Here is a 24,610-nt window from a genome sequence, read left to right as displayed (position 1 = left end):
CAGCCCTGGACCCCACTTCCCAGAGGAGGCTCCCTGGCCAGGTCAAGACCACTCTGGGTCAGGACACTGGCCAGGTGGGTGCCCAGTGGCTGCAGGCTGCAGCTGCCAGGGGCAGCCCTGAGCAGGGCAGGGGCTCAGGAGGGGCGCAGGGCTACTCGGGATCTGCACCAAGCCTCACAGACGGCAGGGGTCCCCGCGGAACTCCAGGCTCAGTGCCATTACACCGCTCACTCCTGCCCTGCTGGCTGGTTCAGGTTGAAGAGGTGCCCTCTCCCCACAAAGGTCCCCACAACCTTCAGGTGTAGAGACTAGGTCAGAAGGGCAGCCAGCCCAGCACCCGCTCCTCAGCCCCACGGCCTCTAGGCCACCCGCAGATACCAGCAACGGCTCTGAGCTCCACAGCCAGTCCCCGGGACTTCTGCAGACCCTGCCCATCTGGCCAGCCAAGGGTGACACCAGCTGCAGCCAGACCCCGCCTAGGCCCCTGAAAGCAGATGTCGGGGTGACTCCCCAAGAGGCCATTAGCCCTGGGGACTTTCCAGAATTCCCAAGCCCTGGGGCCCCATAGCCTCCCCAGAGAGGGCCCAGGTCCTTCTTTTTTTATTCAGTGAGATGGAGTTTCACTCTGTCACCCAGGCTGGAGTGTAGTGGTGCGATCTCGGCTCACTGCAACCTCCATCTCCTGGACTCAAGAGATTCTCCTGCTTCAACCTCCCAAGTAGCTGGGATTACAGGCATGAGCCACCACACCAGGCTAATTTTTGTATTTTTAGTAGAGATGGGGTTTTGCCATGTTGTCCAGTCTGGTCTCAAACTCCTGACCTCAGATGATCTGCCCGCCTCGGCCTCCCAAAGTCCTGGGATCACAGGCGTGAGCCACTGCGCCTGGCTCTGGATCTGGACCCAGATCCTTCACAGAGCCAGGGGCTCCCCGCCACAGCAGATGGGGCCCCCAGAAGCACCCACACCCCTCTTCACTCCCAGCTCTAAACGGTGCCTGGACCTTCACTGCACACAGAAGGCCCCTGCCCACATCTCCTGCCCCCTCCACTCTCCCTGCTGGGCCCCGGGCAGCCCCCAGGCAGGGCTGGCATACAGAGGTTTTCATCCAGCGAGGACAGGGAAGGCTATCAGGGAGGATGCAGAAACAAGGTCTCAAGTGTATAAAAGACACCACAGAGAGACGAAGGGAGAATCCTGGTCTTGTTTCCATCATTATAATGTTACATTTAAAACTTTAATCCAGGCCAGGCGTGTTGGCTCATGCCTGTAATCCTAGCACTTTCGGAGGCCAAAGCAGGTAGATCACCTGAGGTCAGGAGTTCAAGGCCAGCCTGGCCAACATGGTGAAACCCTATCTCTACTAAATACAAAAATTAGCCGGGCGTGGTGGCGCATGCCTGGAATCCCAGCTACTCGGGAGGCTGAGGCAGGAGACTTGATTGAACTGGGACCCGGGAGGCAGAGGTTACAGTGAGCTGAGATCATGCCATTGCACCTCAGCCTGGGCTACAAAGTGAGACTTCCATCTCAAAAAAAACAAAAAACTTTAATCCAATGATTGAAAACAGGTGATCAAACACAAACCTGGACCCAAATGTTCATGGCAGCAACTCCCACAATGGCCAAAAGGTGGAAACAGCCCAAGTGTCCTCAGCTGATGCGGGAGAAACAAAATGTGGCTCATCTACACAGTGGAATATTATTCAGCCATGAAAAGAAAGGAAGGCCTGACACAGGCTACAGCGTGGATGAGCCTTGAGGGCAGGAAGCCAGTCACAGAGGCCTCACAGTGCATGGTTCCATCCATGTCCAGAAAACAGAAATCCTTGGAGACAGAAAGCAGACTTGTGGTTGCCAGGGGCTGGGGTAGGGGGGATGGGGAATGACCGTTAATGGGCCTGGGGTCTTCCTTTGGGGTGTTGAGAATGTTCTGGAACTAGATAGAGGGGGTTACTGCACATCCTTGTCAATGTCTTTAATGCCATTGAATTGTACACTTCAAAATGGTAAAAACGATGGCTGGGCACGGTGGCTCACGCCTGTAACCCTAGCACTTTGGGAGGCCGAGGCAGGCAGATCACTTGAGGTCAGGAGTTGGAGACCATCCTGGCCAACACGGTGAAACCCTGTCTCTACTAAAAATACAAAAATTAGCTGCGCATGGTGTAATCCCACCTATTCGGGAGGCTGAGGCAGGAGAATCACTTGAACCCAGGAGGCAGAGTTTGCCAGTGAGCCGAGATTACGCCACTGCACTCCAGTCTGGGTGACAGAGCAAGACTTTGTCTCAAAACAAACAAACGGGCTGGGCGCGGTAGATCACGCCTGTAATCCCAGCATTCTGGGAGGCTGAGGTGGGTGGATCACCTAAGGTGAGGAGTTCAAGACTAGCCTGGCCAACCTGGCGAAACCCCGTCTCTACTAAAAAATACAAAAATTAGCTGGGCATGGTGGTGCACACCTGTAATCCCAGCTACTTGGAGGCTGAGGCAGGAGAATTGACCCAACCCAGCAGGCAGAGGTTGCAGTGAGCCGAGATCACACTGCTGCACTCCAGCCTGGGCAACAGAGTGAGACTCCATCTCAAAAACAAAAACAAACAAACAAACAAACAAAAAACCAAAATGGTTAAAATGATGATGTTATGGCCGGGCGCGGTGGCTCACGCCTGTAATCCCAGCACTTTGGGAGGCCAAGGCGGGCGGATCACGAGGTAAAGAGATCGAGACCATCCTGGCTAACATGGTGAAACCCCATCTCTATTAAAAATATAAAAATTAGCTGGGCGTGGTGGCACGTGCCTGTAGTCCCAGCTACTGGGGAGGCTGAGGCAGGAGAATCGCTTGAACCCGGGAGGCAGAGGTTGCAGTGAGCCGAGATCACGCCACTGCACTCCAGCCTGGGCAACAGAGCGAGACTCTGTCTCAAAAAAAAAAAAAAAAAAAGGATGTTATGTGAACCTCACCTCAGTTAACAAACAAGTTTAATCCAACTGGAGACTGTTTTGAGGCTGGGCTGAAAGCAGCATCTACCTTGAGTTTCTGAGTCTCTTTCTGCGTTTTCCAGAGCAGCCCACTCAAAAGACACGTCACACAAGCCACATACATGACATAATTTTCTAGTGGCCACCAGAAAAAGTAAAAAGAAACAGGTGAAATTAATTTAAATAATACACTTTGTTTAACTTAATACACTAAAAAATGTAATCATTTCAACAAGTAATTATTATGAAAAATATCGGCAAAGCCGTTCCCACGCTTTTTCCTCTGAGCTGCCGATCCACGAGTATTTCACACCTAACGCACACGCGGCGTGCGGGGCCTCCTTCCAGGGGCTCTATGGCCCGGGCGGGGGCCGGTGGCTGAAGGATTGGGCGACTCCAGGCTGTCCCCTGACCTCCAGTCAGTCCTGACATCACAGCGAGTCCTCCTGGCTGCTGCTGCTGCTGCTGCTCTTCTTCCTCCTTCTTCCTCCTTCTTCCTCCTTCCTCCCTCCTTCTTCCTCCTTCCTCCTTCCTTCTTCCTTCTTCTTCCTCCTTCCTCCTTCTTCCTTCTTCCTCCTTCCTCCTTCCTCCTTCCTCCTTCCTTCTTCCTTCTTCTTCCTCCTTCCTCCTTCTTCCTCCTTCCTCCTTCCTCCTTCTTCCTCCTTCCTCCTTCTTCCTTCTTCCTTCTTCTTCCTTCTTCCTCCTTCCTCCTTCTTCCTCCTTCCTCCTTCTTCCTCCTTCCTCCTTCCTCCTTCTTCCTCCTTCCTCCTCCTTCCTCCTTCTTCCTCCTTCCTCCTTCTTCCTTCTTCTTCCTCCTTCCTTCTTCTTCCTTCTTCCTCCTTCCTCCTTCTTCCTTCTTCTTCCTCCTTCCTCCTTCTTCCTCCTTCCTCCTTCCTCCTTCTTCTTCCTCCTTCCTTCTTCTTCCTTCTTCCTCCTTCCTCCTTCTTCCTTCTTCTTCCTCCTTCCTCCTTCCTTCTTATTCCTTCTTCTTCCTTCCTCCTTCTTCCTCCTTCCTCCTTCCTCCTTCTTCCTTCTTCTTCCTCCTTCCTCCTTCTGCCTTCTTCTTCCTCCTTCCTCCTTCTTCTTCCTTCCTCCTTCTTCCTTCTTCCTTCTTCTTCCTTCTTCCTTCTTCTTCCTTCTTCCTTCTTCTTCCTTCTTCTTCCTTCTTCCTCCTTCCTCCTTCTTCCTCCTTCCTTCTTCTTCCTTCTTCCTTCTTCCTTCTTCTTCCTTCTTCCTTCTTCTTCCTCCTTCCTCCTTCCTCCTTCTTCCTCCTTCCTCCTTCTTCTTCCTTCCTCCTTCTTCCTTCTTCCTTCTTCTTCCTTCTTCCTTCTTCTTCCTTCTTCCTTCTTCTTCCTCCTTCCTCCTTCCTCCTTCTTCCTTCTTCTTCCTTCTTCTTCCTTCTTCCTCCTTCCTCCTTCGTCCTCCTTCCTCCTTCCTCCTTCTTCCTTCTTCCTCCTTCCTCCTTCTTCCTTCTTCTTCCTCCTTCCTCCTTCTTCCTCCTTCCTTCTTCTTCCTTCTTCCTTCTTCCTCCTTCTTACTCCTTCTTCCTTCTTCCTCCTTCCTCCTTCTTCCTCCTTCCTTCTTCTTCCTTCTTCCTTCTTCTTCCTTCTTACTCCTTCTTCCTTCTTCCTTCTTCCTCCTTCCTCCTTCCTCCTTCTTCCTTCTTCTTCCTCCTTCCTCCTTCCTCCTTCTTCCTTCTTCTTCTTCCTTCATTATACTCTAAGTTCTGGAATACATGTACAGAATGTGCAGGTTTGTTACAAAGGTATACACATGCCATGGTGGTGTGCTGCACCCATCAACCCGTCATCTACATTAAGTATTTCTCCTAATGCTATCCCTCCCCTAGCCCCCCACCCCCAACAGGCCCCAGTGTGTGATCTTCCTCTCCCTGTGTCCATGTGTTCTCAATGCTCAACTCCCACTTATGAGTGAGAAAGTGCGGTGTTTGGTTTTCTGCTCTTGTGTTAGTTTGCTGAGAATGACGGTTTCCAGCTTCATCCATGCCCCTGCAAAGGACATGAACTCATCCTTTTTTATGGCTGCATAGTATTCCATGGTGTATATGTGCCACATTTTCTTAATTCAGTCCATCATTGATGGATGTTTGGGTTGGTTCCAAGTCTTTGCTATTGTGAACAGTGCTGCAATAAACATACGTGTGCATGTGTCTTTATAGTAGAGTGATTTATAATCCTTTGGGTATATACCCAGTAATGGGATTGCTGGGTCCAATGGTATTTCTGGTTCTAGATCCTTGAGGAAACGCCACACTGTCTTCCACAATACATGAACTAATTTACCCTCCCACCAACGTGTAAAAGGATTCCTATTTCTCCACAGCCTCTCCAGCATCTGTTGTTTCCTGACTTTTTAATGGACTTTTTTTTTTTTTTTGAGACAGGGCCTCGTTCTGTTTCCCAGGCTAGAGGGCAGTAGCACAATCATAGCTCACTGCTTTGAATTGTACACTTCAAAATGGTTAAAATGATGGCCAGGTGCAGTGGCTCACACCTGTAACCCCAGCACTTTGGGAGGCCAAGTTGGGCAGATCACTTGAGGTCAGGAGTTCAAGACCAGCCTGGCCAACATGGTCTCTACTACAAATACAAAAAATTAGCTGAGTGTGGTGTAATGCCAGCTACTGGGGAGACTGAGGCAGGAGAATCACTTGAACCCGGGAGGTGGAGGCTCACTGCAACCTCTGCTTCCCAGACTCAAGCGATTCTCCTGCCTCAGCCTCCCGAGTAACTGGGACTACAGGTGCATGCACCACCACACCAGATAATCTTTGTATTTTTCGTAGAGATAGGGTTGCCCAGGCTGGTCTCAAATGCTTAACCTCAATGGATCTGCCTGTCTCGGCCGCCCAGAGTGCTAGGATCACAGGCATGAGTCACCTCGCCCCTCCCCTGAACGGTTTAACTCAGGGTCAGGTCTGTATTCTCCCCGTCCTGTCGCTTTTGATTGTGATTGTGGTGACATCCACATCACATACAATTCACCATTTTAAATTCAGCAATTCAGTAGCGGTTCGTCCCTTAGAAACGGCATGCAACCACCACCACTGTCTGGTTCCAAAACATCCTCATCCCCAGGAGGAGACCCCTTACCCATCAGCCCTGCCAACCACCACTCTGCCATCGGTCTCCGCCATCGGTCTGTCTCCGCCATCTGTCTCCACCATTGGTCTGTCTCCGCCATCGTACTCTGGGGACTTGCCAGTTCGGCAGGTTTTCTGTGCATAGAACACTTACCCTGTGTGGCCTTTGGTGTCTGGCTTCTTTCGTGGAGCATAATATCTTCTATAACTTTTTGTTTTTATTTATCGATTTGTAGAGACAGGGTCTCTTGCTCAGGGGAGATGAGTCGGTTCTATTCAGCCCTTCAACTATTTGGACGAGGCCCACCCACATGACAGAGAGCCGTCTGCTTCACTCAGAGTCCACTGATTTGCTGTTGTTGTTGTTGTTGAGATGGAGTCTCACTGTGTTGCTCAGCCTGGAGTGCCGTGGCACAATCTCAGTTCACTGCAACCTCCGCCTTTCGGGCTCAAGTGATCCTCCTGCTTCAGCCTCCCGGGTAGCTGGGATTACAGGCACCCGCCACCACGCCCAGCTAATTTTTGTATTTTTAGTAGAGATGGGGTTTTGCCATGTTTGCCAGGCTGGTCTCGAACTCCTGACCTCAGGTGGTCCGCCCACCTCAGCCTCCCAAAGTGCTGGGATTACAGGCGTGAGCTACCGTGCCCAGTCTTACTTGTTTGTTCTGTTTTATTTTGTTGTATTTTTTGAGACAGGGTCTCACTCTGTTGCCCAGGCTGGAGTGCAATGGTGCAATCATAGCTCACTGCAGCCTTGACTTCCCCAGCTTGAGCGATTGTCCTGCCCCGGCCTCCCAAGTAGCTGGGACTATAGGCACATGCCATCACACCTGGCTAATTTGTTTTGTTTTGTTTGGTTTTTTTTGAGAGATGGGGTCTCCCTATATTGCCCAGGCTGCTCTCGAACTCCTGAGCTCAAGCAATCCTCCCATCTGGGCCTCCCAAAGTGCTGGGATGACAGGCGTGAGCCACCGCGCCTGGCCCACCCATCGGTTTTAATATCCACTATTGACTCCTGCCACAATCAGCTATCCCTCTGATGGCTGACAAATGCTGTTCAAAGCCCGCCTTTCCCTCCTATCCCCATGTTTAGGGATCCTTTGTGTGTGTCACTGTGGACTTGTGGCTGCTGTTTTATTCTATGGGCCAGGATCTCGTATTTATCTGGATGTGCAAATTGTCCCAAATGTGGCCATGGGGCCCTGGGGCTGGCTCTTGTGACCTGGGACCAGTGCCCTCCGTTCACTTCGCTCTTCTACTTTCTGGACCAGACATTCCAGGCTCAGCTTTCCCCACTGGAAATCAGCTGAGCCACTGCTCCTCTTGACAGAGAATGGCAGTTAGAAGCCAAGGTCTGGGCACCAGGTGTGCTCACCGCCCCTGAGGTGCTGTATTTCCAGGGTTCCAGGTAGGATGATACAGCGTGTGCACGGTGCACACACTCCTGCATCTATGCCGATTTCCTCATCCCTGTGTAGGACAGCAGCAGTGTCAATTCAACAACACTGCAGAGCTCATTCCAGCTTCCCCATCTGTATCCTATCAGCTTTTTCAACAGTGAGAAATCTGGGCCCATTCTCGGCAGTCCACTCAGTCTCCATAATGCAGTTGATCTCCTGGCCTCAGTTGGACGCCCTCTTCACGTGGGCCCAGGGTTACTGCCCGGCCACCTTCCTACTGGTGGGGGAGGGAGGGAGTGGGGAGGGAAGAGGAGGAAAGGAGGGGGAAGGAGGGAGAAGAGAGGGAAGGAGGGAGAGGGAGGAGGGAGAAGGGAGGTAGGGAGGAGGGAGAAGGGAGGTAGGGAGGAGGCAGAAGGGAGGTAGGGAGGAGGCAGAAGGGAGGTAGGGAGGAGGGAGAAGGGAGGTAGGGAGGAGGCAGAAGGGAGGTAGGGAGGAGGGAGAAGGGAGGTAGGGAGGAGGCAGAAGGGAGGTAGGGAGGAGGCAGAAGGGAGGTAGGGAGGAGGGAGAAGGGAGGTAGGGAGGAGGGAGAAGAGAGGGAAGGAGGGAGAGGGAGGAGGGAGAAGGGAGGTAGGGAGGAGGCAGAAGGGAGGTAGGGAGGAGGCAGAAGGGAGGTAGGGAGGAGGCAGAAGGGAGGTAGGGAGGAGGGAGAAGGGAGGTAGGGAGGAGGGAGAAGGGAGGTAGGGAGGAGGGAGAAGGGAGGTAGGGAGGAGGGAGAAGGGAGGTAGGGAGGAGGGAGAAGGGAGGTAGGGAGGAGGGAGAAGGGAGGTAGGGAGGAGGCAGAAGGGAGGTAGGGAGGAGGGAGAAGGGAGGGAGAGAGGGAGGGAGGGAGAAGGAAGGGAAGAGGGAGGGAGGGAGGGAGGACTCACCCTGACATTTGTAAAACTCACTCGATGGCACTTTAAACAATGGATGGGGACAGGGTGAGGGTGGCCAAGAGAAGAATCAAGAAATGAGCGCTCATGGCTGGACCACACTCATGAATGGCATGCACAGTGGACTCGCTCATGAGAGCCCCACCTGGAAGCAAAAGGAGGACAGGCGAGTCCATGGCGATGAAGGCACAGGGTGGAATACTACGCAGCACTGAAAAGGTGCTCGCCACAGATCCAGGCAACAGCACGGGTGAACCTCACAGGCATCCATGCAGCAAAAGCCTCCAGATGCCAAGGAGAACAAGACGTGTGACTCCACTAAGGGGCCCGCTCACGCCTGGTGATGAAATCAGAAGAGCCATCACCCTGCTAGGGGCACAGAACTGGGGAGCAAAGGGGGCCTTCTAGGGGGCTGGAATGTTCCGTTTCTCCATCTGGGGTTTCTCCGGTTTCTCCCTCAGCGTGTTTGAGCGTGCACACTAATCTCAGTGAGCCCTTGACATGTATGGACTTTCTGTATGTACCTCCTTTAAAAAACAAAAACGTCCAGTTGGAAACCAAGACCTGCCCTCAGTTTCCCCATCTGTCGAATGGGCGCACATTCCGCTCTGGAGCCCGGCTGATGCCACATGAGCTGGCCCCTCCTGCAGCCCAGGGGCCCCTCGCTGTGCTCCTCCACCTGGGGTCCCGGCCCCCCAGGCCCAGGCCCAGGCCGCGGCGAGCCAGTGGGGCTGCTGACCCTGCAGGCCGGTGCGATGATCATGCCAGGGGCTGTTCTGCCAGCGAGGTGAGGCGCGGGAGCAGGCAGAGGAAGGGTTTATAATGATGATTAGGACCGAAATTGGCGGAGATTTACAGCGCCGGCCAGGAACGGAGGGAGAGGGGGCCGGGGCCGGGAGCGGCCTAATGGATCCGTCAGCGCGTTCGGCTGCTCAGCGGGCCGAGGCGGGTCACCCGGCTTTCCACTGGCAGCACAAAGCACTTCAATTTCGTTAGGAAATGTATCAATTTAACTGACTTGAGCGGCACACTGAAAAACCTAATGAATCTGGACTCAATTTTCCGCCACACTGCTCCTGAGAACTGTCGGAAACAATGTCTGTGGTCGGAGGTGACGGGGTGGCCGCCGATAGGCCGCGAGGCACCCCTTCCCTTCCCACCCCGGGCTCCCGGCCCTTCCCGTCAGGGTTAGTGGAGAGAGACGGACCTGTCTCCGCAACCTGGTGACAGCCCAGCCCGCTGCCACTTCCCTAACAATGATGTCATTATAGGTAAATTGGCCTCTATTTCAGCGGGGCGGTGGTGCTAATTGAGTGAGAAAATATAATACAGGGAGCTGTTGTCTGCAGCTCCGGGGAGGGGGCCGCAGCCTAAATGGCCTACCATTGTTGATGTCAGGGTAGGCAGATGTTGCCTTCTGCCGATAACCGCACTGACATATCTCGAGCTTGTCACCACGCTCCTGCCCGGGGACTCGCGGCGCTGGCGGCAGATGGCTTGGCTGAATGGCCGCAGAGGGTCCCCGCAGCCGGGCGGGGTAGGAGGTGGCCGCCGGGAAAACAGGACAGGCTCCGGGGCCATCCCCAGCTCGTGGGGAACGGTTCCCCTGACGGATGAAGCCCTCACAGTGCTGGGAGAATGTCCAGGGGCAGGAGCAGGGGTGTCCGGGGGAGGGGGGGTTCTGGTAAACAGTGTCTGTGGTTGGGGTGCGGGTTCCCCTGCCGGGAGGAGCCCCTACTAAGGAAGGGATCCTGCAGCCAAACCCCATAGGCTCCAAGCCGCCCCACGGTGGGGGAGGCGGGCAGGGACTCGGGGCCAACGGGCAGGCGTCTGCCGCGGCTGGAGGGACAGGTTTCCCTGAAGCCCTCCCCAGCTGTCAGAGCCCAGAGGCCATGCCCCAAGCCCTGGCACAATATGGGGAGACACCCACCCCAGCACCCCGACCTGCCCGGCACACCTGGGTGACAACTCCCTGGTTGCCCCCAGCCAGAGCTCCTCGTTCCCCCGGCTCCAGGACCCATGCAGGTCAGCCCTGGGGCCTCTCCCCAGCCGGGTCCCAACACGTTCAGCTGCTTCCAACACACACATGCAGCCCCGGACAGAAAAAGCCCTCCCTGTGTCCAGGGGTCCAAGCACGTGGTACTTCAGCCCCTTCCCTCAGGACACTGAGCCTGGACTCAGTCCCACCGCCAGGCCGTCCAGAGTGGCCCGGTCAGCTGCAGCTGCCTCCATGGCTGGGTGGGCTGAAACCAGGACCCCTCCCCACAGGCCAGTCAGGAGCAGGCCCCCCACACACACACACCACAGAGCGGCGTCTAAGGCCCGGGCTGGGCTGCCGCGCTTCCGGGTGCATCTGATGGGGACTCACCCGGCCCAGGGTGCCTGGCTGTGGGTGGGGCCATGCTGGGGACGCTGCCCGCAGTGCAGGGGACAGAACCTGCCCGCAACGTTTCCAGAGGTGGGCATGGAGTGGACCCTGAAGGATGGGGGTGCCCCCCAAGCAGGGTAGTGGCCTGGGCCATGGCCTCGAGCAGATGCCCTGCTGGGGCAACGGATGCCCGGTCCACACCTCAGGACTGCAGGGATGGCCCAGAAGGGATGGCCAGCACCATTCAGTGAGCGTCTGCTGTGCTCCACCCAAAGCACCTCCTAGCTGTCCTCCAGCGGGGCTCACATACCCCCACCACTTCAGGCCTGCGGGCACCCCAGGGGCTTCTCCTCCCGTACGAAAGAGGAAACTGAGGTGGGTGGGGGGCGTGGTTCCAGGGTGCCAGGCTGGAGGACTTTGAGGCGGCAGAGTCCAGGGCAGCTCTTGAAGCCCAGCCCTATACCCGCACCCCATCCCACACTCGCACCCCATCCTGCACCTGCACCCCGTCCCCACCCCATTCCACACCCTCGCCCTGTCCCCACACCTGCACCTGATCCCCACACCTGCACCCCGTCCCCACCCCATTCCACACCCTCGCCCTGTCCCCACACTTGCACCTGATCCCCACATCTGCACCTCATCCCCACACCGCCCATCTGGCAGGCAGTGTCTGTGGGAGGTAGACAGCCAAGGCCAGGTCCCCTTCGTGGCCCCTCCTGACCCCCCAGCCCCTCCTGAGCCCAAGGCGCAAGGCAAACGCCCACCATCCAGCGTGCAAAGGGAAGAGCCAACATTGTGCATGCGGCTTCCCCTGCCTAGGTTGTGCCTGTGGCTCCCGGGCCAGAGCCACCTGGGGAGCCGTGGGCTCTAAGGGAGGCCCAGCAGGAAACCCTAGCAGGCCGGACGCTGAGTGGGGGAGGGGCTGTGGCTCCCAGACCGGGCCTCACACAGGACTTCAGCATCTTCCTCGGGTCCTCCAGCCACATCCCCATGTCCAGGCCACTTTCCCAGGGCCTCAGACAAGGCTGGCTTCAATCCTTCCAGAACATTCTAGGCTTGCTCCTAACTGCAGGTGGTTCCGAGAGGATCAAGGTTTGCTTCTTTATCCTTTTCTGTCTTTTCCAGATCCTTCTCAATGGGCATTTTATAGTCAGAAAGGAATATAGATGTTTTCATTTTTTACTGTTTTTGGAGACAGGGTCTCACTCTGTCACCCAGGCTGGAGTGCAGTGGTGCGATCTCAGCTCACTGCAGCCTCCGCCTCCCCAGCTCAAGTGATCCTCCCACCTCAACCTCCCGAGTACCTGGGACCACAGGCGTGTGCCACCACACCCGGCTAATTTCTTTATTTTTTGTAGAAATGGCGTCTCACTATGTTGCCCAGGCTGGTCTCGAACTCTTTGGCTCAAGCGGGCCTCCCACCCCGGCCTCCCCAATTCCTGGGGTTCCAGGCATGAGCGCCGCGTCTGGCCAGTGTTTGTTTTCTACCCGATGAGTTTGGGTTTTGCTGGTGCTCTGATGAAGCTCGCAGCTCCAGGACAGCTCTGGGGGCACCCCCACCATGGCAGCCTGCCCTCAGCGTGGCCGTTCCTGGGCAAGCACTTGCCCTGCCCTCAGCCTTGGGCAAGTGGCTGAACCTCAGTTTCCTCATGTGTGAACTTGGGGGCAGCTCATGTGCTTGGTTCTCTAAGGACAGCTGAGAAGATGAATTGTGGGCCCCGAGAGGGTTGTCAGGAAGGGGGTCCACCTGCTTCCAGGGGCCTCCGTGTCCATCTCCTTCCCTGAGTGCACAGCCCACCAGCTCCTGCTATGCCCATGCTGAGCTGGGGAAAAGGGATCCTGGGTTCCTGGACAGGATGGCTTTAAGAATGCATCCATTGGGGAATACTGGCAGGAGCCAGGGCTGCAGGATGCCGTGGGAGGGCTGGGGCTGGCAGCACCTGGGGAAGGGGTACCTGGCCACCGAGTGAGGCTGGAAGCCAGGAGCCAGCATGCTCTCACCTGGGACTTTCTGCTGTGGCCCTGGACGCCCCAGCAAGGAGGGGATGGGCTCCTCTCCGGTCTCAAGCTCTGGACCGGGGTAGTCACCTGTCACCTAGCCTCCACCTCACCTGGGAAAAGGTGACAGGGCCTGCACTGACGGCCTTCCCAGGGGTGCTGAGGGCAAACTGTAGCGTGCTGAGCACCTGAGCAGGCACTGTGACCGGGGCGGTACCCGTCAGAGGAGGCCAGGCAGCCCGGATGCCACTGGAGTGGGCGGCGGGGACTTCAGCAAAAGAAGGGACCAGAACTAGCCCCGCAGGATGAGGCTGTTCAGGGGGCAGTGAGGCAGGGCCCCGGTTGTCCTGGGGTGGGGACACCATGGAGGCAGTAGTGGGGCTTGGGGCTGAGTCCCGCAGTTTGGCACTGCCCTGGCAGGTTGGGGGAGAGGGAAGAAGGTCTTAACCCAGGGACGCGGCCCAGTGACAGGAAGGTCAACTCTGACCCCCTGAGGACAGGCTGAGGGATGAGGGGCCGCTGGGGCAGGACCAGGGGAGCCCTGGGGAAGGGGCCAGCACGTGCAGCCCCCAGGACAGTGCCCAGGTCACCCCAGACTGGGGGCCACCCAGCCTGCCTGGCACTTAGAGCCATCAGGAATGATTCAGGTGGCAGGTTTGTGTGCTGTTTGCTAATTTACTCAGATTCATTCATGGGAACAGCTGGCTGGGTCCCAGCAGGGTAGCCTCACCCGCCCACTTGCCGCAAACAGCCGGCTCTGCTCCACAGTGCTCACAGCTCAGCTGGGGCAGCCTCGGCCGGCCGGGAACACCCATGCTCTTCCGAGGGGGCCGGCCTGGGGAGCGTGGGGGCCGGCAGAGGCCGGGGAAGGGGGCGCCTGGCCACATGAGGGGTGTTCGGGGTGGACCCTGCCTCTGAGAGAGCTGGAGACTGGGGGCGTGAGGACACCTCCAGTGTCTGCCATGCAGACCCCTGCCCTCAGAAGAAAGCGCTGTGAGCCGGTCCAGGGGCTGGACTGGGGCAGGCCTGACCTTCTCTGGGGCTCCACCCTGCTGTCCCTTCTGGTCCCACCACCCTGGAACGTGATGACCCCAGGACGCCATGATCTGGAGAAAATTCGCCAAGACAGCAAGAGGTCAGGAGTGGGCAGGGGTCACTGGGGAGCCAGGTCCCCGGCAGCCTTCCCTCTGTCGGGCAGGAGCCCGGACGGAAGGAGTCGTCCTGGTCTGAGCTGAACTTGCGGCAGGAGGGGACCGGCTCTGGGGTGGCCATCGCCGAGAAGGCTATTAGCTCCACGAAGCTTCGCCATCGCACGGGGTTTGGGCTAGGTGTCGGGGCGTGCACGCACTGAGCACCCTCTAATAGAACAGATAGTCTTTCCTCTCTTCATCTCCCGTCCCCATAGCTTTGTTATTTAAAGTCAGGTTAAGGGAAGAAAAAAAAAACCCACAGACAGGTTTGGCTGGGAAGCCTGAGGACAGAAAAAGTTAGAGATATTTATTTGACAGGGTCAAGGTTGGAGCCTTTCTCTTCCCTCTCCCCAGGTCCCATAGGTGTTAGGCTGAGAGACATTTAATCGCGGGAGTAGCGGTTTCATATCTATAACAAAAATCAAATAATGCAAGATGATTTACTCCCCCTAGCAACCGCGGAGCTCACCCTTAGCAACCAGGCTAGCCTCGGGCTGCGGTGTAATCAGCTTGAAAATATTTCAATTATTGTGTTGATTTTAGTGGATTTGAGAAGCGTTGTGTGGAGAGCTGGGCACATTCTCCCCGCGACCTGGAGAGGAAGATATTGATTTAAACAGGTGTCAGGGAGGGAAGTGGGGAAAATTTAAATGGGATGGGAGAACAGCGCGTTGCACACGGAACAGGCCGGGATGACATTTTGTGCGTCGCCTTGAACGAAAGTGACTCTAGTGAACTAGAAATTTCACCTTGAAAATCATCTCCCATCGACACAATCAAGGCAGGCCTGCCGCACCATGCCCGCGTCCCCGGCCGGCAGCCGGAAGGGCCGGGGTGGCCAGGGTGGGTCCAGCCCAAAGAGGGCCACTGGGTGTCCTGGGGCTTCGGGGACAGGGGCGAGCGAGGGAGCAGCAGGGACCAGCCACATTCCCGCTCCCAGACTCAGCGTCCCCTCTGTAGACCAGGAGGGTGTTCTGAGGGCCTGTGGTGAGCTGTCTTCTCTGAGACCTCCTGCCAGGGTCGCGGGCCTTCACCCAGGCTCCCAGGACACTGCTTGGCTCCCAGGACACAGCCAGGCACTCCAGTGTCAGCACAGACACCTGGCACCTGGCACCTGGCCCCGTCAGCGCCTTTACGTAGGTGGCCAGAGGGCAGTGCTGCTCTGTCCAGGAGAAGGGAGGAGAGGGGCCTGTCTGCCCAGCCCCTCACCCAGGAGGACGAGAGCCCAGTGCCCACCCTGGCACAGCTCTCTCCTCAGCTGCAGCCCCTCACTGTCACTCCCAGACCCGGCTGCTACAGGGCTCCCCGGGACCCCCAACACCCACCCTCTCTTCACTGTGTAGAAAACAGAGCCCAGGAGGGCAGCAAGTAAGCCAGGCCCGTTGTTGGCTCACACCTGGGACCCCAGCTACTCGGGAAGCTGAGGCGGGAGGATCGCTTGAGCCAGGAGTTTGAGACCAGCCTGGGCAACATAGCAAGACCCCATCTCAAAAAAAAAATTTTTTTTTTAAAGGAAAGCAGCAAAGGTGACCTGAGGAAGACTCTGTCCTGAGATGCAGGGCGAGCCGGGGAGAGAGGCCTGGGCTGCCGAGCTGTCGTGAAGAGGGTGCGTCTGTGGCAGGTGGGACGCCCGTCCTTTCCTAGAGCCCCCTTTCGTGCAGCACACTCTGGTGCTCCCGGGGGACGTCTCAGGCCCACTCCAGGATGTCAGGGGCCACCTCAGACAGAAAAGGTCCCTGTCATCCCCCAGCTCGGTCTCCTGCAGGTCTGGAAAAGCCCGGGCCGCCTCACAGGGACCCTGCACCCCCACCAAAGCTCCCCCAGCCCAGGGCTGCTCTGGGGGCGAAGGGATGCCTCTGCCTCCAACCTCAGTGGTTCCTCTTCCTCCCCCGGACTGCCAGGGTTGGGGGGCCCCCTTGACTGGTGCTCCCCAGGCTGACCGGGATCGATGCATGGTCCATGCAGCAGCTTCTGGACACCCCGTGGGGACACCCGCTGTCTACAGCCATGCTGAGCAGACTTCTCCTCGGATGGACACCGGCGCCCCCGCCCTCCACTCGTCCCCGGCATCTGCAGGTGACTTCTTGAGCAGGGGTCCTTGTAAGTGACGGGTGGGGCCAGGAGGGGCCCTGCTGACCTCAGGGTAGGTAGTGACCTCAGAGCACAGTGGTGAGGTCCATGCCAGCCCCCCCACTGACCACCTGCACCTCCAGCCAGGACCCCAGTGCCTTACGGGGCCCTACCCCATTCGCTCCTCCACACGCAGGTCTGTGCTGGCCCCGTGTGGGTGCTGGGACCCAGGGATGAAGGCCTGGACCCTGCCCACCTGGAGCCACATGAAGGCCCCATATCACGGAGCGGGACAGGGGCTTGAAGGTCACCTCCAGGGAGGAGGCGTGTGGCCTCTGACCCCCTTCTGCAGGAAGAGTTAACCAGTGGAAGAGAGGGGGCAGGAGAGGGGACAGAACGGCTTCCAGGAAGAGGCAGGACCTGGAAAATGGGCCAAGAGGAGGTGTGAGGCTTCCAGGTCCAGAATGGCTGCGGCAGGGGCACCCTCCATCCCCAACCCTATGCAGTCTGTCCCCAACGCAATATCGTTTGTCTCCCACAACACTGCACAATCTCTCCCCCAACCCTATACAATCTGTCCCAACCCTACACAATCTGTCCCCAACCCTATAAAGTCTGTCCCCAACCCTATACAGTCTGTCCCCACCCTATACAATCTGACCCCAACCCTATACAATCTGTCCCCAACCCTATAGTCTGTCCCCAACCTTATACAATCTGTCCTCCAACCTATACAATCTGTCCCCCACCCTATACAATCTGTCCCCCACTCTATACAATCTTTCCCCATCCCCATACAGTCTGTCCCAACCCTATACAATCTGTTCCCCACCCTATACAGTCTGTCCCCCACCCTATACAATCTGTCCCCCACCCTATATAATCTATGCCAACCCTATGCATTCTGTCCCCCACCCTATACAATCTGTCCCAACCCTATACAATCAGTCCCAACCCTATACAATCTGTCCCCCATCTTATACAATCTTTCCCCAACCTTTTACAATCTGTCCCAACCCTACACAATCTGTCCCCAACCCTATAATGTCTGTCTCCAATCCTATATAGTCTGTCTCCCACAACACTACACAATCTCTCCCCCAAACCCTACACAATCTGTCCCCAACCCTATATGGTCTGTCTCCCACAACACAATCTCTCTGCCAGCAATTCTACACAATCTGTCACCCCCAACCCTACACAATGTGCCCCCAACCCTACTCAATGTGTTCCCCAACCCTACACAATCTCTCCTGCCAATCCTACACAATCTGTCCTCACCCCTACTCAATCTGCCCCCCAACCCTACACAGTCTGTCCCCAACCCTACACAGTATATGCCCAACCCTACACAGTCTGTCCCCAACCCTATACAGTCTGTCTCCCATAACACTACACAACCTCTCCCCCATACCCAACCCAATCTATCCCCAAGTGCTACATGATCTATCCCCCACAACACTTCACAATTTGTCACCCAATACTACACAATCTGTCCCCCAGCCCTACACAGTCTGTCCCCCTCAAGCCTGCACCATCTATCCTTCCAAATCTACACAATCTGTCCCCCTCAACCCTGCACCATCTATCCCTCCAAATCTACACAATCTGTCCCCCTCAACCCTGCACCATCTATCCCTCCAAATCTACAGAATCTGTCCCCCTCAACCCTGCACCATCTATCCCTCCAAATCTACAAAATCTGTCCCCCACAACCCTACAAAATCCATCCCACCAACCCTACACAACTCTCTCCCAACCCTACACATCTCTTCCTATAATGCTACACAATCTGTTCCCCAACTCTATACCATCTATGGCCCCAACCCTACACAATCCCTGCCAACAACACTACACAATCTGTCCCCAACCATAAACAATCTCTCTCCCAACCATATACAATCTGTCCCCCCAACCCTACACAATCTCCCCCAACCCTACACAATCTCCCCCAACCCTACACAATCTCTCCCAACACTACACAATCTCTCCCAACACTACACAATCTCCCCCAACCCTACACAATCTCCCCCAACCCTACACAATCTCCCCCAACCCTACACAATCTCTCCCAACCCTACACAATCTCTCCCAACACTACACAATCTCCCCCAACACTACACAATCTCCCCCAACCCTACACAATCTCCCCCAACACTACATAATCTCTCCGAACACTACACAATCTCCCCCAACCCTACACAATCTGTCCCCAACCATAAACAATCTCTCCCCCAACACTACACAATCCCTCCCAACACTACACAATCTGTTTCCAACCATAAACAATCTCTCCTGCAACCCTACACAATCTTCCCCAATCCTACACAATCTCTCCCCCAAACCCTGCACAATCTGTCCCCACAACCCTACGCAATCCCTCCCAACAACAATACACAATCTGTCCCCAACCATAAACAATCTCTCCCTAATCTTACACAATCTCCCTCCAACCCTATACATTCTCTCCCCCAACCATACACAATCTGTCCCCCCAACCATACACAATCTGTCTCTCCAACCCTACACAATCCCTCCTAACAACCCTACACAATCTGCCCCCAACACTACACAATCTGCCCCCAACCATAAACAATCTGTTCCTTCAACCCTACACAATCTCCCTCTATCCCTATACATTCTCTCCCCCAAATCCAACACAGTCTGTCCCCCAACCCTACACAATCTCCCCCTAACCCATCACAGTCTGTCCCCACAATCCTACACAATCTGTTCCCCAATTCTACACAATCTCCCCCCAACCCTGCACAGTCTGTCCCTGCCGCCCTCCCTGACCACATCCCTGCCCCCCTCCCTCTGCTCCCAGCCCTGGGCACCTCCATACTGGGGCTTTTCCAGGCTGGGCAGAGTCCGGGCCCTGTGCACCTGCAGTTCTCTGAGGGGAGGGCTTCTCACCAGACCCCTCGTGGTGCCTCCTCCATATGCGGGTGCCGCCTCCTCCAAGGGGCCGTATCTGACACACCCTGGCCGAAGCAGCTCCCTGTGACTGACCCCCTCCACTGTGACTGACACAGCGCCCATCACCAGGCGCCTGAAGCTGCTCGTATGCACCAAGTATGTTTGTTTGTGTACCCAGGAGCTCGGGGGCTGTGTCTACTCTGCCCACTCCTGGACCCAGCCTGGCTGGGCTGCTGCACGATCAGCTCTGAGGTCTGGGGACAGGTGGGGCGGATCCCGTGGTCCCTGCCCAGATCTTACATGGGTCACCCTCGTACCCGGCCCAGCCTCGACTGTGCAAATGGACTGAGTTACTTCCTAACCCTTCCTAGCCTCAGTTTCTCCATCTGCAAATGGCAGCCCCATCTCTCTCGGGGCTGCTGGGAGAGTCCCAGGGGGCAGGGGCGCAAGGCTGCAGGCAGGCAGGGTGAGCTGGTTGTGTGGGCCGGGGCATGGGGGCCCGGCTTCACTCTCCTGACACCTCCCATGGAAGAGCAGGACCTGCAGGCAGCTGGGAGGCTTGTCCAAATCCAAATCCTCAGGCGCTCCTCAAAGTCACCCCTGGAAGGACACTAGGATGGCAGGCTCCTCCGGGGTCCTCCAGGGTGCACACAGGGTGGGTGGCCAGGGAGGTTACAGGCGGGTAAGCCTCAGCGGGGACACCTTCCTGTCGGGAGAAGTGCAGGTCTGGGGTTCTGGAGTCTGGGGGCTGGGGACTGGAATCCCAGCTGGGCCCCGGCTGTTTGCGGGACTTTAGGTGCGTTGCTGTCTCAGGAAGCTCCATCCGTTCATCCACAGAACGGGGTACCTGGCCAGGTAAGGGGCTTGGGGACGAGCAGAGCTTTGGCGCCTGCAAAAGTGCCCACGTTCATGACGGGGTCCGATCGAGGTCCGATGGAGGGCCTAAGAGCTCCCTGAGTTTGGTTGTCACCAAATGCCATGTTTGGCATTTTGAGGGGCAAGCGTTCTCAGCCCTCCCCAGCTCCTCTGAGGGGTCTCTGGCCTCTAAAGGGCCACTTCCCAGGAGTAACCCCTGAAGAACTGGAGCAGGCAGACCCCCTTCGCAGATGAGGAAACCATCTCCCCAAAGCCACCTACAAACAGAACCCCACCCTGCCCGCCAGGTGTGGCTCAGGCACAGCCGCAGTGGCCCACGTGCCTGGGATGGCCCCTCCCACGCTCAACCTGGATTCTGAATTTATGGCAAAACCTGGTTTCCTCCCCAGGTTTCCCCAGCCCCTTTAGAACAGCAATATGCTACTTAAATGCGTATTTTTATTGCTTTCTCGATTACAAGTAAAAATATTGTAATGCCATCTGACACTTTGCCAGCTGTCTGTACAGGCACGGGCAGCGCCATTCTGGAGTGAAAGCCGGGCGGGCAGCGGGTGTGCGGGGGACGCGCTGCCTGCGGAGGTGCACGTGGATTTCTGCTGAGGTTGGCCCCACATATGCCAGGCCACATGTTCCCAGGCGGGGAGCGGGGTAATCGCACCCATTTATCTTGCTATAGTTGAAAGTGCAAACATTATAAAATCACGCCAGTGCTGGTGGCAGCTATGGAGGAGTGGGGTGCAAATAAACTCTGGGGGCACGAGGGCCAGCTGCAGTCCTGGCAAGCTCCGGGGAGTGCAGGGAGGAGCTGGGACTGAGACCAGGATCGCGGCCCACAGGTCACGGCCCCTCCCCACACTTGCCCGGAGCTCTGGGCACTTCTCTTGGTGGAAGTCAGCACCTGAAGGTTTAGCAGGCTGGCCGGCCTCGATGACCAACGGCAGTGGGTACATTTTTATCAAACACACCTGTGGTTAATGATGTCCAGGACGGGCACTGTGGCTCACGCCTGTAATCCCAACGCTTTGGGAGGCCGAGGTGGGAGGATCGCTTGAGCCCAGGAGTTCGAAACCAGCCTGGACAACATAGTGACAGACCCTGTCTGTATGACAAATACAAAAATTAGCCGGGTGTGGTGGTGTGTGCCTGTGATCTCAGCTACTTGGGAGGCTGAGGAGGGAGGATCACTTGAGCCCAGGAGGCCGGGACTGCAGTGAGCTATGATTGTGCCACTGTACTCCAGCCTGGGTGACAGAGCGAGACCCTGTCTCAAAAAAAAAAGAAAAAATTTTTAAAAAATGTCCAGAAGATGGCATAGTAATGGTGAAGTGGGAAAAAAAAACAACACAGACCAGACCCAAGCTTGAAAACTGAGCCTCCAGGTGACTCTGGCCAGCAGGTATTTGCTACGTAGTATTTTTTTTTTATTGTGGTGAAGTATATATAACATAAATCTCACCATCTTAACCATTTGTACATGCATAGCTCCCTGGCATTCGGACCTCGCAATGTTGTGCCAACAGCCACGTGGCGTTTTCAACACCTTTGAAATAGTCGCCAGCATTTGCAAATCAGGAGATTCCAAAGGTTGATGTAGACTTCCAGCTTCTCTTGCAAATCCCACACAGAACAAAAGCTCCAGCAACTCCGGGCTGGGGCCTCTGCCTGCCTGACGCGGCCCCTGCTGCTGGCCTCCCCTGCGCCCTGTCCTGCCCAGCGCAAGAATTGGTGAGCAGGGTTGGGCTGGCCCACACTCGTGCCAGCCCTGGGAGTCCAGAGGGACCAGCTCAGCTCCTCCACTAACTCTCAGGGCCTTTGGCCCAGCTCATGGTGGGCAGGACGGGCCTCCCCACAGGAGATGAGGGGCCTCCGAGGGTGGCCATGCCCTTTGGAACCACTTTCCAGCTTTCCAGGTCCCCAGGCCCTGTCGTTAAGAACCTGTCACCAGGAGAAGTGTCTTCCGTGTGCAGTGGCCTGCCCGGATGGAGAGCTTTGCCTGTTTCTTTTTTTTTTTTTTTTTTTTTTTGAGACAGAGTCTCACTCTCTTGCCCAGGCTGGAGTACAGTGGCATGATCTCGGCTCACTGCAAGCTCCACCTCCCAGGTTCACACCATTCTCCTGCCTCAGCCTCCCAAGTAGCTGGGACTACAGGCACCCACCACCATGCCTGGCTAATTTTTTTTTTTGTATTTTTAGTAGAGATGGCGTTTCACCATGTTAGCCAGGATAGTCTCGATCTCCTGACCTTGTGATCCACCCGACTCGGCCTCCCAAAGTGCTGGGATTACAGGCGTGAGCCACTGCACCCGGCCGGAGCTTTGCCTGTTTGTTCCCTGCCGCGTCCCTAGCCCCTAGAACACGGCCGGGCCTACAGCGCTGCTGGATGGATGGATGGATGGATGGATGGATGGATGGATGGATGGATAGATGGATGGATGATGGATGGAGCTCTCTTCTGCTGACAAACCCAGCTGGCACCGCCCATCGAGGAGACTTGCCTGATGACTGGGACCGTGTGAGTTTATGGCCCTGCTCTGAGCCAAGACACCCACTTTACAGATGAGAAAATGGCCCTTGCAGGCTGGAGACAGGGCGGGACCCACAGCAAGTCCAAGGTTCCATGCCGAGAGCCCCTCTGATGCCCTGCAAGCCCCCCCTGCCCCTGCCATCCTCCCAGTCCGTCCCCTGCCATCCTCCCAGTCCGTCCCCTGCCATCCTCCCAGTCCGTCCCCTGCCATCCTCCCAGTCCGTCCCCTGCCATCCTCCCAGTCCATCCCCTGCCATCCTCCCCTGCCCCTGCCATCCTCCCAGTCCGTCCCCTGCCATCCTCCCAGTCCGTCCCCTGCCATCCTCCCAGTCCATCCCCTGCCATCCTCCCCTGCCCGTGCCATCCCCCCAGTCCATCCCCTGCCATCCTCCCAGTCCGTCCCTGCCATCCTCCCAGTCCGTCCCCTGCCATCCTCCCAGTCCATCCCCTGCCATCCTCCCCTGCCCGTGCCATCCTCCCAGTCCATCCCCTGCCATCCTCCCAGTCCGTCCCCTGCCATCCTCCCAGTCCATCCCCTGCCATCCTCCCAGTCCGTCCCCTGCCATCCTCCCAGTCCATCCCCTGCCATCCTCCCAGTCCGTCCCCTGCCATCCTCCCAGTCCGTCCCCTGCCATCCTCCCAGTCCATCCCCTGCCATCCTCCCCTGCCCGTGCCATCCTCCCAGTCCATCCCCTGCCATCCTCCCAGTCCGTCCCCTGCCATCCTCCCAGTCCATCCCCTGCCATCCTCCCAGTCCGTCCCCTGCCATCCTCCCAGTCCGTCCCCTGCCATCCTCCCAGTCCATCCCCTGCCATCCTCCCAGTCCATCCCCTGCCATCCTCCCCTGCCCGTGCCATCCTCCCAGTCCATCCCCTGCCATCCTCCCAGTCCGTCCCTGCCATCCTCCCAGTCCGTCCTCTGCCATCCTCCCAGTCCGTCCCCTGCCATCCTCCCAGTCCATCCCCTGCCATCCTCCCCTGCCCCTGCCATCCTCCCAGTCCGTCCCCTGCCATCCTCCCAGTCCGTCCCCTGCCATCCTCCCAGTCCATCCCCTGCCATCCTCCCAGTCCATCCCCTGCCATCCTCCCCTGCCCGTGCCATCCTCCCAGTCCATCCCCTGCCATCCTCCCAGTCCGTCCCTGCCATCCTCCCAGTCCGTCCCCTGCCATCCTCCCAGTCCATCCCCTGCCATCCTCCCCTGCCCGTGCCATCCTCCCAGTCCATCCCCTGCCATCCTCCCAGTCCGTCCCCTGCCATCCTCCCAGTCCATCCCCTGCCATCCTCCCCTGCCCGTGCCATCCTCCCAGTCCGTCCCCTGCCATCCTCCCAGTCCGTCCCCTGCCATCCTCCCAGTCCGTCCCCTGCCATCCTCCCAGTCCGTCTTCTGCCATCCTCCCCTGCCCCTGCCATCCTCCCAGTCCATCCCCTGCCATCCTCCCAGTCCGTCCCCTGCCATCCTCCCAGTCCATCCCCTGCCATCCTCCCCTGCCCGTGCCATCCTCCCAGTCCGTCCCCTGCCATCCTCCCAGTCCGTCCCCTGCCATCCTCCCAGTCCGTCCCCTGCCATCCTCCCAGTCCGTCTTCTGCCATCCTCCCCTGCCCCTGCCATCCTCCCAGTCCATCCCCTGCCATCCTCCCAGTCCGTCCCCTGCCATCCTCCCAGTCCGTCCCCTGCCATCCTCCCAGTCCGTCCCCTGCCATCCTCCCAGTCCATCAGGAACTCCAGACTAAAAGGCATCACTCCCTCCCCCCAAGGCCAAAACCACCGCAGGGCCTGACCTTCCCCAAGGCCTGGAGGTTCAGCAAGGCTGGGGTGAGGGGCCGAAGAGTGTCTTGCTAATAATTTAGCAAAACGGAGGTGGAGAACGCCAGGGAGGGAGGAGAAGGAGACGGAGAGCAGCAGAAAACATTCCCAGCCAATCACTTTGATGTTCGGTCCATGAAACTTCTCAAATTATAAAAGAGAATCACTTTTGAGCCTTTAAGTGGCTCCGAATAAACCGACTGTCCAAAGATACAATGAAAAACCGACACCAGCTCTCCGTAACAAGGCAGGAAAAATTGTCAGCACTGAGATGAATATTAAAAGCCCTATCCGTGAAAAACACCCTGGAAATATGTTTTAAAGGAGCAGCGCGAGGGAAGGTGATTACGAGGGCGATTATCTGAGGCAGCTGGAGAGGCCAGGCCGGGCACCCGCAGAAGCTGCTGCTCCCAGCGAGGACAGAAGGCGAGAAGTGG

This window comes from Pan paniscus, chromosome 6 (genome assembly GCF_029289425.2).
Source record: "Pan paniscus chromosome 6, NHGRI_mPanPan1-v2.0_pri, whole genome shotgun sequence".
Classification (NCBI taxonomy): Eukaryota; Metazoa; Chordata; class Mammalia; order Primates; family Hominidae; genus Pan; species Pan paniscus.
This window is presented reverse-complemented; position numbering follows the sequence as displayed.